The sequence below is a fragment of the Gallus gallus genome, chromosome 11 (genome assembly GCF_016699485.2).
Source record: "Gallus gallus isolate bGalGal1 chromosome 11, bGalGal1.mat.broiler.GRCg7b, whole genome shotgun sequence".
Lineage (NCBI taxonomy): Eukaryota > Metazoa > Chordata > Aves > Galliformes > Phasianidae > Gallus > Gallus gallus.
In genome coordinates this window covers 12,943,735-12,956,769 of record NC_052542.1, presented here as the reverse complement: position 1 = coordinate 12,956,769, position 13,035 = coordinate 12,943,735, and the positions used below count along the sequence as shown (strand labels likewise).

Sequence of the window (13,035 nt, the reverse complement as noted above, 5' to 3'; positions counted from 1 at the left end):
GCTGTGCACCACAGGGAAATGAAATGACCAGGGAATGACCAGGATACAAGATGCTGTAAAACACCTCTAAAATACAAAATATGACACAGCCTGGCTTCTTAGCGCCCGTCTGTCTGGTAGAATCTTTTGTTCTGTTCTTGATGCTTATTTCTTTCAGTGCTCAGGTGGGTTGCTCTGTCAGTAAGTGTTTCACACCATCCAGGCTGCCAAGTGGAGAGCTGTGTGATCCAGTCGCTAGGATGTCTTGAGGATGAAGTAGGATTTGTCCTTTTACTTAAATCTTCCTGGTAGGACTTAAGTTTAATCTTGTTGTGTGTACTTTGTTGAAGGAGGAAATGTAGTTTTGAAATCACTTAGTCAAAGGGTGCGTATGTCTGTTGCTTGAGTTTGTATTCAGACAAATAAAGGGGAAGTGGGAGCACCACTCTCCCCTCCTTTCCATTTCACCTGTTATTTTAAAAGAATGGTGGTTGTCACTTCATTGTCTATGGGATATTTTTTTTCTAACAAATGATTTATGAACCTTTCTGAAGCAAGTCCCACTGGCAGTCCACATGAAGGAATGCCTCTCTTCTGTGTCTCAGTCAGGCTTATGAAATTGGTAGGAACCAAAGTGTTTAATTCTAGAAAACACAAGGGTATACTCCGGTCATCAGCAAAAGTAAATACTTATGGTCTCGATGGAATAAAGGATTTGTGAATTAGGAGTAAGATGTTTAATCGGTAAGCATTGTGACAGTTTTTTCAGTGCATGAAACTAACAATTGCAGCAATTTGCTCGTGGCTTATTGCATTCTCTGTCAGTTACTAATTTTCTGAGCTAAGATTGTTTGTTTTGTTGATTTTGAAAGATCCAAATTTAAATGGATTAATTGGTGAAATCCTATGGACTGTCAATCAGATGTTACCACGTGATTTTTGGGTTTTGTCATTCTTGAATTTATGAGTGAGATTCATTATATTGTTTGAAGATCTGAGTTCTGGGGCCTTGGCATTTGGAAGTATGTAAGTGTATAAATTGAGAGAGACTATTTCACAGCCTGAGATTAAGTTGCTTAGTTTTATATATGTAGTGTTTAATACTGCTGAGAGGAAGCTTGGTGTGTGCTAAGAGAGCATCAGTTATCAGGATGGTGCAGATTAACTTGTAGCTCATAACAAAAATGATCTCCTTGAAGAATTTTGTTGGTTGCTCTTGAAGTCTGAACCAGATGCGCTTTGGTATGAGTATGGCAGTACAGCATTTAGTTCAGCTTTGCAGCATTCTGTCCAACACATCTGTCATGGAACTTTGGTAGTAATTCTTTCCCATGCTAGGAAAAAGATCTTAATTTGTAAGAAATGGCCAAGTTAAAAATGTTTTTTATAGAACAGCAGTACAATAGTCTGTTCCACGCTCTTGGGAATAGCTGAGGTAATGGAAATCTTAATTTTGGTTTAAACAGGGGAGATTCTGTTCCTGTGAGCTACTTCAGGTGTATCTGAATAGACACTGGTGCATTTTGGAAGTTATTCTGAGTGTTAAATGTGAATGGACTTGCTTTCCTTTCTGGAGGAGGGGTACTGAGTGTCCTGCGCTGTGCTGTCTTCTATTTTGAAAACCCCATTTTTTTTCTTGCTTTCACTTCTATTAGTAGAAAATTCACAAGATTCAAACATTAAAATTCAAGCCAGCGAATGCAGATCTTTTTTGAATGTTACATCCTTTACTAATTATAAATTTTGGCAACAATATCTCGATTTCTTCTACAATTAGTTTCCTGCAATTTGGCTTAACAGTATATGAAAAGTGCAGTCAGTTCTGGTTTTTAGGTATAAATCAAATTTTGTCTCTGCAGTGTTTTAGAATGTCTAAGACAATTTACAGGTTACCTCCTACTTAGCTGAATTGCATTGCAGGACAGCCCCTGCACCCTACCCCTGCCCATCTCGTCTTTTTCCAGGAAAGCAGCCACCACAGAAAAAGCAGCACAACAACCTTTGTATTAACATTGCCACCACAGACTTCCCAGGTGACCATTCAGCTGAATGGAGGTCGATAACTAAACTGGCAACAACCTCAGTGGTTGGATAAAAAACAGCATCAGCTTTTCTGATCATACCCTTCTCTAATGTAATTAAATTCTGAGTCACAGACCTGAAATGCGGCATGCTTCCAACTGATGCTGCATTTCCTGAAGGTCAGATGGAGAACAGTATATTTCATCAAGCGCAATCTATAGAGTTGCAGGTTTCCTGATTAAGGTTGCATTTGAAGAGCTTCCCAAGGCCTAACTTAGTTGGGAAATTGCCTGCTTAAGACAATAAAACATAATAACACATGACATGCTGCTTAATGTTGTCACATATAGGAGTGTGCATGTGGAATAGAAAGACAAACTGACTGATTCTCTGTTGCTGTTTTGTTAAGTAGGTATAATCACTTTTCCAGATTGTCCTATCGCTGTTGTAAACTAGTGAGTTTGACTAAAAATATGCTTGATTGTTCTCCCCATAGTCATAGCTGTGGATCTATTAATAGATTTCTACAATACTGAAATTTTTAGTATTTAGCCAGTGTTTAGCCTTTAACCAGTGTATTCCCACAAAAAGCATTTCTTACAATTATGGAGTGCTCTTGAAGTGTTAGAAGTATAATCTCATCAGAAAATGGTAGACAGAGACAGAAAGAAAACACTGAAGAGAGTTGGGTATAGAGATGAATAGGTCATTCCAAAAGTAATACCTTCTATTTATTTCCATGGAAACTACGACAGTTCCAAAAAACACAATAGCACTGATAGAGCAAATTATCAGCTACCACTACTACATACATACGTACATACTACAGTATGTATCACTTTACCCAGGGAGGACTGCATCTTGAACTTTTTCTTAACCAGGGATTCCTATTCCATGGACTGCTGTTTTGACACCAACTTGTAGTGGTGACACCACATCTTGTCAGCAGTAAGGATGCAATCCAGGAAACTGTCACCTTCAGAACTCATGCTGTCAATAGGTCCTGACAAACCTATGATGTTCTTTCTGTTCCTGTGTGAGGATTTGTGGGAACCAGCTGGTGCAAATTTTGCAGTATTCCAGTGTTGTTACCATTGTTTCCAATATGCACTGAAGCCAATATTCATCTTTCTAAACAGTTCCCTGGTTGTAATCCAGCGATTCATGTGGATGAGCTGATTGAGATGCTTGTCATTTTGTGATGTGACAGCTGTGCACAGCTGTCCAGAACATGGTTTGTCAATGGGTGCCCTCTTTTCTGCACAGAGAAATTCAATTACACCTTTGCTTCACGTGCACTTCCATATCAGACACCAATTTTTCAAACTGCCCCTCTGCTGCCATCTGTCATATGGCAACAAAATGAAATGGAATATTGACAGGAAGCTCCATCCTCTACTGCCATACCATCAACATCTGCTTCTGATGTCGTGGGTCAACACAATAAAATAGGAGGCACTACTTTTGTAGCAGCCCTTGTATATGCCTTGTATTTTTACAGAGAGAAAATGCTTATGAAGTAATGGGCAAAACGGTCTTCAGTACCAGGATCAACATTAGCATATTCTGAAAATTAGTAGATATTTCAGAAGCCTGACCTTAAATCTACTTAAAACTAAGCTGACAGATTTTTTATCTGGTAGACAGTAAATGCTCTGAAACCCTGTCAAGAGTGTCAATTGGCTTCTCAGGAATACCCACGGGCTCATGGGTTTGTTCTGTCTAGGAGGTTCAAGTGAAGGTAAACCTCCGATTAAGGTAAGTGTGAATAATGGCTCCCTCTTTTATAATTTAAATACATTATAACTTTCAAGCAGATGAATCTTTTCAAAGCAGCATGAGAAAACTAAAGTTCCTGAAGTCCTACTTATTTGCTTCTCTTACATCTCCACTCCTTCTCTTTGAAAGCATGAGAAGGTCTAGGAAATGTTTTGGGGAATTCACAGTAGGACTGGGTGAGACATCTAGAAGGACATGCTTTTAGATATTTTTTTATATACCCCAAAAATCACCTAAAAAGTCCACATAGGGCTAAAAATTGAGCTGATTATTTTCCAGTGGAGGAGTAGGTTTCTTCTGGTGCAAATACTGAAATGTTTCTTGTCTTGGTGTATTTTAAAACTGAGAAAATTATTGTAAAAGCCAATATGAGGAATTTTAGAAGTTTCATTCAACTTCATACTCCATTATTTTTGTCAAAAGAAGAATCCCTAGACTTGGGGAAGATGAAGTGTTTTCCAGTAATAAGCAGTGAAACTGTCACTCATTTTATTTTGGGAAACATGATGGGTGGAAGATATTTGCTAGCTGATACATGGGACTTTCTAGACTCAGAATGTAAAGGACAGTCTCCATCATCTTAAGGAAATGAGCAGTTAGCATAATGTTTTTTGAAATGCTTAGCTGAACACCAACATTATATTGAAGAGATAAAGGTGTAGACGTGTGATTGAAGTACAAGGCACTTAACTGTATTGGAGTTAATATGCTAAGCAATTAGAAAAAAATGAAGTATACCCCCTGTAAAGCTTGCCAGGAAGACCTGATGTGGCAGGAAAGCTGGGAGTGTTGTGAACTCTTCTTGTTTTCACTGCCATTCAGTGACCACCGTTAGAAGCTTTCTTCCCATGAAAGATTCCCATTAAAGTGCAAGTGGTAAAACAAAAAAATCTAAGGCTAAGGATGTCAAGTGCAGATGTTTTCAATAGTATTATTGAACTTATTTTAGGTTTCCAGACCTTACTGAACTTTAATGATAGTTAGCAATCATTTAATACTTATGAAAGTTGTCTTTGCTTTCTAAAGAAATGTCCTGGGTTGTTTTTGTTTTTTTAGGTTTTTAAGAATGTGTATTATAATTCAACTGTCATACAAATAGTAACTTAAATATACAGATCTTGGGTATTCTTGTAAAGTTAGATGGGCTGGGAGAATGTTCATGAACAAGCTTAGCAAAGTTATCTTATACGTGACTATCTCTGAGTAACAGATAAGACTGGTACTTCCATCACATGCAGGATTTGATTTATAGGCTAGAGAAAATAAAAACAAAAATTAATGTCTGAGTAAGTTGGAGTTATTAAGAGCTATTTAGAAACCTAATGGTGAATGCTTTGTGTCATTTTTCAAATCGAAGTTCCATATAAATGATCTGATTTCCTCTAACAATTGCCTGTTGTATACTCGGATGTTTTAAAAGACAGTCAGACCTATATCCTCATACAATTAACTGTTTTACAAATTTCACCTCAGCTTCCATGAAACTTGGGCCTCTGTGGATTTGCTGAGTAATGAAAATACATTTTTTAATTTTTTTTTTTCACACATATCTCCAGTACAAACCTTTGAAAATCTCTGCTAGAATTCTGGTGTACTTGGAGTCATTCAGTAGTAGCTTTATTCATGATATATATATATTTTTTTTTCCAATTAACATCTCTAAGGAAGAGTTCACCACATAACTTGTCCAGCATAGGCTAACCAGCATGGTAGAAGTCTGCTGAGTATTTTAGTTGATGTCCACTAACAGTTTAAAGCTGTTCTACTATGATAGAACACCCTGAGATACCCTTACAAAGGGTCTTTCTTCCATTAATTCAATGGATGCTGCTTCATAGGTGATGAAGAATTAAGCAAGCTTTAACCAAACCTTGGGAGCATATCTCAGCAGTTGGCAATGGAAAACCAATTAAAATACTTTCCATGTACTTATTTTTAAATATTCATGCTATTGAACCATTCCCACTTAATGCATAAATTACAACATAATACTTAAATGTAACAGTTGGTGGAAGCCATTTTAAGTAGCAGATTAGCTGAGATGGATTTTAACTTGCAATGCCAGTTGAACTGTATTAAAAACTAGTATTCCACAGCTTAGTTTAGAATTATTTACAGATGTGTAGATTTTTTTTTCCTTCAGCCATATGACAGAACCATTCTGTCGCTATTCCTACCCAGAAATGGTTGCATCAGATGCCCCTCCTACATATAACTTCTGGAATCAAACTCTTAAGAAAATACACATTAAAATATTATGGCAATTCTTTAGTATTCATTGATTACAGGATTCAATTTTGTGTTGCAACTCTTACTGTTCGGTGTTAATATAGCTGTTTACTTGTTTTTATGGACTGTGATGATATTCTGTAGACTGAGATAAATGCTATACTGTTGTCTTTGAATGATTTCCCCATGTTGGCATTGTTGCTGTCTCCTGGAATGTTACCAGGATTCTTGCAACTTTGATTTTTGTTTGTTTATCCTTCTCAAAGTATCAGCTCCTGGAATTGTCATATTTTGTGAAAATTTCAGCTTTTTTTCTTTCATAATGAAACTTCTTGTTGCATGAGGGACAAGTCTGCGAGTAAGATCCAGTCGCACCCTTGAAAAATCTGCAGGCATGTTGCACTGTCTCAGCATGACTGGAAGTATATATTTTTTTTCTTTATTGGGCAGTCGGAGGATTATGCATGTTAAGATGAGGAAATTGCTGTTCCAAACTTGTGGTGGAAAACCATTTGAGAATGGTCAGAACTTTTACTCTAAATAGCTCAAGTAGCATGCAGAACTGGAAAATATTTTGGTGACAAATGGAGAATCTGCATGCACATGTCTGAATTATAGCCTCGCTAATTGGTAATGACATCAGGATAATTTAACACACGCTACTGTCATCTGAACACGTGTGTGTTAAACAGATGATGAGCACAACAGTAACTTGGCGTGCTCATACATCGGGAGGAATGAGGAATATGAGGAAAGATTGAATCTGCAGTAGCGGTGTATGTAAAAAACATAAATATCCTCAAACCCCTCAGCTAACCTTGGTAAAATTGGGACTAACCGTAGAGAAAATGATCCATCCCTGAATGGGTAGGAGTGATGCAGGCTGTTACCAGAGATAGGGACTGGTTGGAGTGGGGTCACCGTTTCCTATGCAGAAGCAGAAAGGCTTGCCACTTGTCATTTGAATTGTACAAAAAAGAAAGGCTTCAACAAAAGGGCTGAAGAATCATGGCTGCTGTCTGCTGCCAGGAAGAGAGCTTCTTCGCCTCAGTTTCCTTCCTGTCAAACCAATGCATGACAGGAAAGAGAGTGGCCCTTCTGAAAAGAGTCTGAGAGCAACTCTCAGACAGTAGAATAAAAAAAAAACTATGAGAACAATCTTGATTTGCCTGTCAAGAGGAAGATAGGGAAGGTGAAAAAAAAATCTATGGCCTCATTCTGTTCCATCTTTCTGCAAGACTAACTAGACGTCTTCTGGGAAAGTACTGAGTCATGTACACTCACTGAAAATACTAACATCCTTCATCGCTATCACTTCTCTCTTTTCTTGTTTGCAACTTCTGAGATTCCAGAAGAAACTTTCTAGAATTTAAAATGTTCACTTTGCTGCCTTCAGGGCTGGATTTCTGTCATTCTCAGTTAAAAGCTGGTGCCGACGCATTTTTGCAGAGGTCAACAGCATTACTACTATGCAGATCACTTATTTTTCCAAGTGTTATGAGTGCAAGTCTCTGAAGATGACAGTATAACGTAGGGAAAATGGAAATGAGATGTAATGAAAGGTAATGAAAAAGTCAGAGGTATACAAGATGATCCTGTGATGTGAGGTCAGACAAAACAAAACACTTAATAAAAGGCTGTGGAGCTGGAATTAGCCAGTATTGCTGAATGGGCCGCATGTGTCACAAAAGCAATATACTCATTGGAAGGGGGGAAATGTGGAATGTCAATGCAGTATAGAGCTAACCCTGGAGGCTACTTAAAAGCTAACGTTGCACCTTCTGAAGAAAACGCATCCCATATTCAGCTGCTGTGTGTAAAAGACAAGATGAAGCTTCTTGGTGGAAGTAGCAAAGCAAACAAACAAGATCTTAACATTATAAATGCCCAGAAAGTCACTCTTTCCTGAATGAAGAATGCAAGCAGAGGCATACACAGTGCTCCATGAAATGTTTTGCCCCAAATGAAAACGTTGTTAGAATTTAGCAAAAAAACTTAAAACAAAGTAAAAAACAAAAACAAAAAAACCCACAGCCAAACAAAAAAAAGCAACCCACTAAAAAACTATTGATTCAGAGCCAGGACCAAGCTATTTATTATCATCAAAATATCAGTTAATGCCTGGGACTAGAATGTGGCATTTACAGGGAAGAGACTGTAGAAACCCGTATCATATTGCCTTTGTTATACACCTCCCTCTAGGAAACTGGATCATGTATATTATTGTGTTTATCATTTGAACTGAAAAGACACTGTGGTGTCTTCCTGTCCTGTACTGTGACCTTTCTGTGCTACGGGTTTTACAAACAGAAATTAAAAAGAAATTCCCTGTCCTAGGTGACTTTTAATCTTAAAACAGATAGCAGATGGATACAGGCAGATGGCAGAGAAAAAATCGTAGATCTGATCCGAAATGTTTTCTCATCAAAACCATGGTGATTGATAACCTCTCCTTTAAGATATTTGAATTTGACAATTTTTGATGAAAAGTAAAGGGCAGAATTTCCAGTCAAGGTAAGGGAAAGAGAATAATAATGAGGTTGTCAGTTATGCAGGATGTAGCAGATCAAAGTTTCAGGGATTTGTCTGAATTGGATGTGACTTAAATCAGGCTTTCATACTTCCTATGTGAATACTACCCCCTAACTTCATTTGCAAGAAGATCCTGCTTGTTCTAAGTGCATGCACTCTTGCCTATTTAGATGCATATACTCATGGACATATGCATGCATTAGTAGAACAAAACTCAAATTTCCTTGAGGAAACTGCTTCCATTTTATGTGAGACTGAAGCTATTTCACATGGAGAATAGAGATACAAACAGAGAAAGTATAGAAATAAAGGAAATGAAAGGCAAATATTTAAGGTATTTTAATCTCTAACTTTGCTTCAGCACTGGTCTCAAACTGGTGTAAATGGTTGCAGCTCATTCAGGTCCAATGGAGGTGTTTCAGTTTTATCCCTAAGGGATATGATCTTGAGGTCTGCACTAAAATTTGTCATAAACATTGTAAAAAAGTTAAGTTTATAGTGAACCCTTGTGGAGGAATGAAATGTGAACTGTGTAATGGACTTTCCTATGAGTTGCTATCTGTTACCAAAAGGGCAGAACACTTTCATCTAAGTTCTCTTCCTTTAGTTCTTGATCTTGAAAGAACATGACATTTCCTCTTCTGTGAAGGGGTCTTCAGCAGTGCCTCCTGAGGGCCCTCTTCCGTTCACAGCAGTACAGTGGAAGTGCATCAGGGAGTTTAAACTCAGATGGTGAGGATGGCTTAGAAGTGGGAGAAAAGTTCTGTGTCTTAGAAGGAATTATCTTTCACTTTAAAATTGTTTAAGAAGCTGCTTCTGTAGCCTTTAGAGGGTGAAAGCTCTGATGAAGCAGTATCAGATAGTCAGTAAAAATCATTAACTTAGTATGAAATAATCTCTCAAGTTAAAATAATTACAAAACCTCCTATATTTTTAGGTTGTATTCCATACACTTCTCAGCACAGGAAAAACAAACAGAGATCTTGTCTCATCACCAACAACTACCCAAAATTAAAGTTATTTTAAGCTAAATTTTAAGAAGGGAATTTAATTTACATAAGAACACACTTATTCAGCACTAAGTTGGCTTTATCAGAGCTAATTAAGGGTAAGTGCTAGTTGAAAGTCTGGTTTGCATAGTTTAACAGAGGAATAGTAAGTATATGTTGAGGTGCACAATATAATAGGAATCTTACTGCAGTTCTGGTATCTCTCTCATTGGTGTATGGATATATAATAAATACATATATTAGTTTCTCTTCTGCTTTAACATACTGTAGCATTTTGTTTAATTTTAATACAGGAGGCTGCTTTGAAATAGTTTCATTCCTACTCGTTAATATTGTGATGTTTTTTCTATGGAATTTCTTTCATATACACCGTGTTCAATACTCAGTTGACTTGAAAATATTACTTGAATTTCCTTTGTGACCAAGTGGGTCATTTCAGGATGAAAATAGTCTTAGGCATGCTAGTGGAAGACTAGGCCTAGATTTGAATGACATTGTCTTTTGAACAAGAATGTTGTCTTTGTTGTCTTGCATTCCAGGTCTACTTTTGTAGAGCAGAATAGAAATAGAAGCTAGATTTAATCTTTTCATTTATTTTGTTTTATTTTAAATAGATGAGGATCAGTTAAGTACAGACATTTTCACATAGTCTACTGCATGTGTTGGTGGTTGGACTAGATGATCTTATTGGTCTTTCCAACCTTAATGATTCTGTGACATGTATATATTCAGTCATACAGACAATGGCACATTTTGTGTTATAGCAATTTATGACTTGTACATAAGAAAATTCCCTGAACTGTCACAGAAGCAATCCCTTTTCTATTACAGTTAAAAAGAAAAATAATAAAAATGCATTTCTATTAAAGCTGAAGACTTAGCTACTATATTTGGAATAAAAACAAAATTGCAAAAGTTTTCCTTTGACTTTATGGCAGTATAAGAAGGATTAATATGCTGTGTGAGCATACTGGATGATAATAAAATAGAGGAATTAAAATCACTTCAACACAGTGTAGATAACCCTTTGAAAATAAGTAAAATTCAGTCTTAAGTATCAGAATAATTGGAATGTCTGAGTAACTTTTGCTAAGAAAAGCTACTTTTTAAAATGCTCATTATCAGGGTACAACAAGAGCAAGCATTGCATTGCTAGAGATAACAGTGTACAGAGGGAGTAGAAATTGAAAAGGTGGAGAAAGTCTATGGAAGGTTAAGGGGTGGCAGGGTGATCATCTATCTATCATTTCTGCCACAATAAATCTTCGTATTTTGAGGGAATAGTGTGATTTTAGCACAATGAGAACAAAATTGCTCTGCTGTGCTATTTCCAGTGTCTTAGTAACACTAGGGAAGTCTCACTGATGATGGAGAGATCATGTATTGTGTTTATTGTCACAGGAAGCATGAGTTTCAGTTCAGCAATGGCGTGCTGTTAACCAACATTTCTTCTTCTGGCAAATACTGATGATCTAGAAAGTCTTGTATTTTAATACAAAATGAAATAAAATGAAGGATGCAGGATCATCTCCTCAGGCAGTATGTTTCTATTAGTTGTCAAATCAGGAAAGACATCTTTGTCATTTTTTCAAATAGCAACAGAAGCTCACAACCAAGAAACGCCAGGCAGTTCAGCTGATGTAACCACGAAGATGGCAGTTCACACTGAGAAACAGTATGCCATCTTGCTGTGGAGGTGACAGACTCTGAATGTGTAATGCAGGAAATGTGTTACAGTAGTAGTACAGATGTGGGTAAATGGCTTTTGTGTTTCTCTGAAGAATTATGGAAATCTTATTGAAATTTAGTGTCATCTTATTCTGATGAAGAAACTATTTATACTTGGTAACTAGTACATTAGAAGTCACAAATACCATCACTAGTGATTTTAATTAGTATTGAAAGAAGCAAACAGATCTGAGAACTTGCATTTCCTTTTTTAAATGCTGGAAGTTGCTCTGTGCTTAGTAAAGGGTCAGGATGATCTTGCCTTTGTGGCTAGGCTGGAACTTAGTATGTAATCAAGTCCTGATTCTGCCACATGCTTCCTTTCTGCCATTAATCGGATTGCTTTTATCTGTATTTTTTATTTTAAATTGGAGTTTAAATTGGACATAGCAGGTCTTATGCTAAGTTTATAGTGAACATTTATGGATTAAAGATATTTTATTTTCACCACATATGGAACTAGGAGGACAATGACTTGTGAATATTGACTAATTAAAAAAAAAAAAGGTTTGTAATGATGAAATAAAAATTGTAAGAGCTCAGCAAACAGCAGAAAGAGAAGTCTTCTCTGAGAAAACTGATAAAAAAGATCACAGCAGGGAAAGCAAGAAAAGCCAAGATTATTGAATTTTAAGGGGAAAAGAGAGAGACTTGATTTTATGTTATTTCAATGTCAAAGATATTTCTGAATTTCTGATTGCTCTTTAATCTTGTAAAAAAAAAAAAAAGATAAGCAAATACAGTGATTTAAAGTAAAAAATAGAAAAAATCTGGGCAGAAATAAGGAAACATTTTATAAGGCCAGAAGAAAATAATAATTACAGGTAGATTAGAATTTCTATCAATTCTAATCTTTTAATGAAGGCTAAACAATTTTCTGAAAGATATTTTATAACTCAGCTGAAATGACAGGTTTGATGCAAAAATTATTGGTCTGCATCATGAAGAAGGTCAGTCCCATGGTTCATTCTGGCCTTACAATCATAAATCTATGAATTAATGTTTGTGACTCATGCTGATACCATAATGATGGAGGCCAGAGAAGCATGTAAGTTATGCTAACTTGCTACAGGTCTTGGAAATAAAAAGGAGGAGGGACCATTTCCAGAGAGCTATCTATGTCTATGAACGGATCATTGCAGTATTGTTCACAAGTTAATTCTGTGAAGTGATTATGTTCTGTAAGGACAACTTCTTGTGCATGACTGTCAATCCATCTGCTTTATTCTGTGGGTTAGTTCATGAGAGAAAATTGGATTTGTTGGCACAGGGGTTATGCCTTAGATGAGTGGTACAAAGATAGGTCACAAAACTGATAACTAAGCTTTTTTTTTTCCTTCAGATTATGTAATTACAAAGAATGAACTCCATAGGTTTAGCTCCTCACAGTCTGTCTTGTGTACTGAATAACTTCAAAGGAAAAGGAGAATTTTCACTGCTAGATGTCCTAGATGGAGGAGTGGAAGAATGACCTTTTCTTGGTGTCCTGGATATTCTGGTACTGCAGACACCAGAGTATTCTGGTAGTGCAAAGATTGGAGTCAGCTCTGGGTGAGCATTTCAATTCTCTGGTTCTCACTTTTGATACTAATGAATGTATAAGAAGAACTGAAAGTCTCTGCTTACATACAGCTTTTGTTTTGGGGGCATTAGGAGGTAGGAAAAAGAGATACTATTTTATTCTGAGTAGTAAGCAATGGGTTTCTTATACTCCCAGTTGCTTTAGCCTTGGTACCATTACATGTAATTGGATAAA

The 13,035-nt window shown here is 36.7% G+C and overlaps 1 protein-coding gene across 44 annotated transcripts in view; it reads left to right on the top strand.

Moving 5' to 3' along the window:
* LOC107054313 overlaps window positions 1–13,035 on the top strand; it is a 209,996-nt gene that overhangs the window by 59,961 nt on the left and 137,000 nt on the right. The window contains exon 1 of one of the 44 annotated variants that reach the window (XR_006931182.1): window positions 12,633–12,830. The exons of the other annotated variants lie outside the window; for them this stretch is intronic. The gene's annotated coding sequence lies outside the window, so the exon portion shown is untranslated. Of the gene's footprint in view, window positions 1–12,632; window positions 12,831–13,035 lie in introns of those variants that run through there. 44 annotated transcript variants of the gene reach the window in all.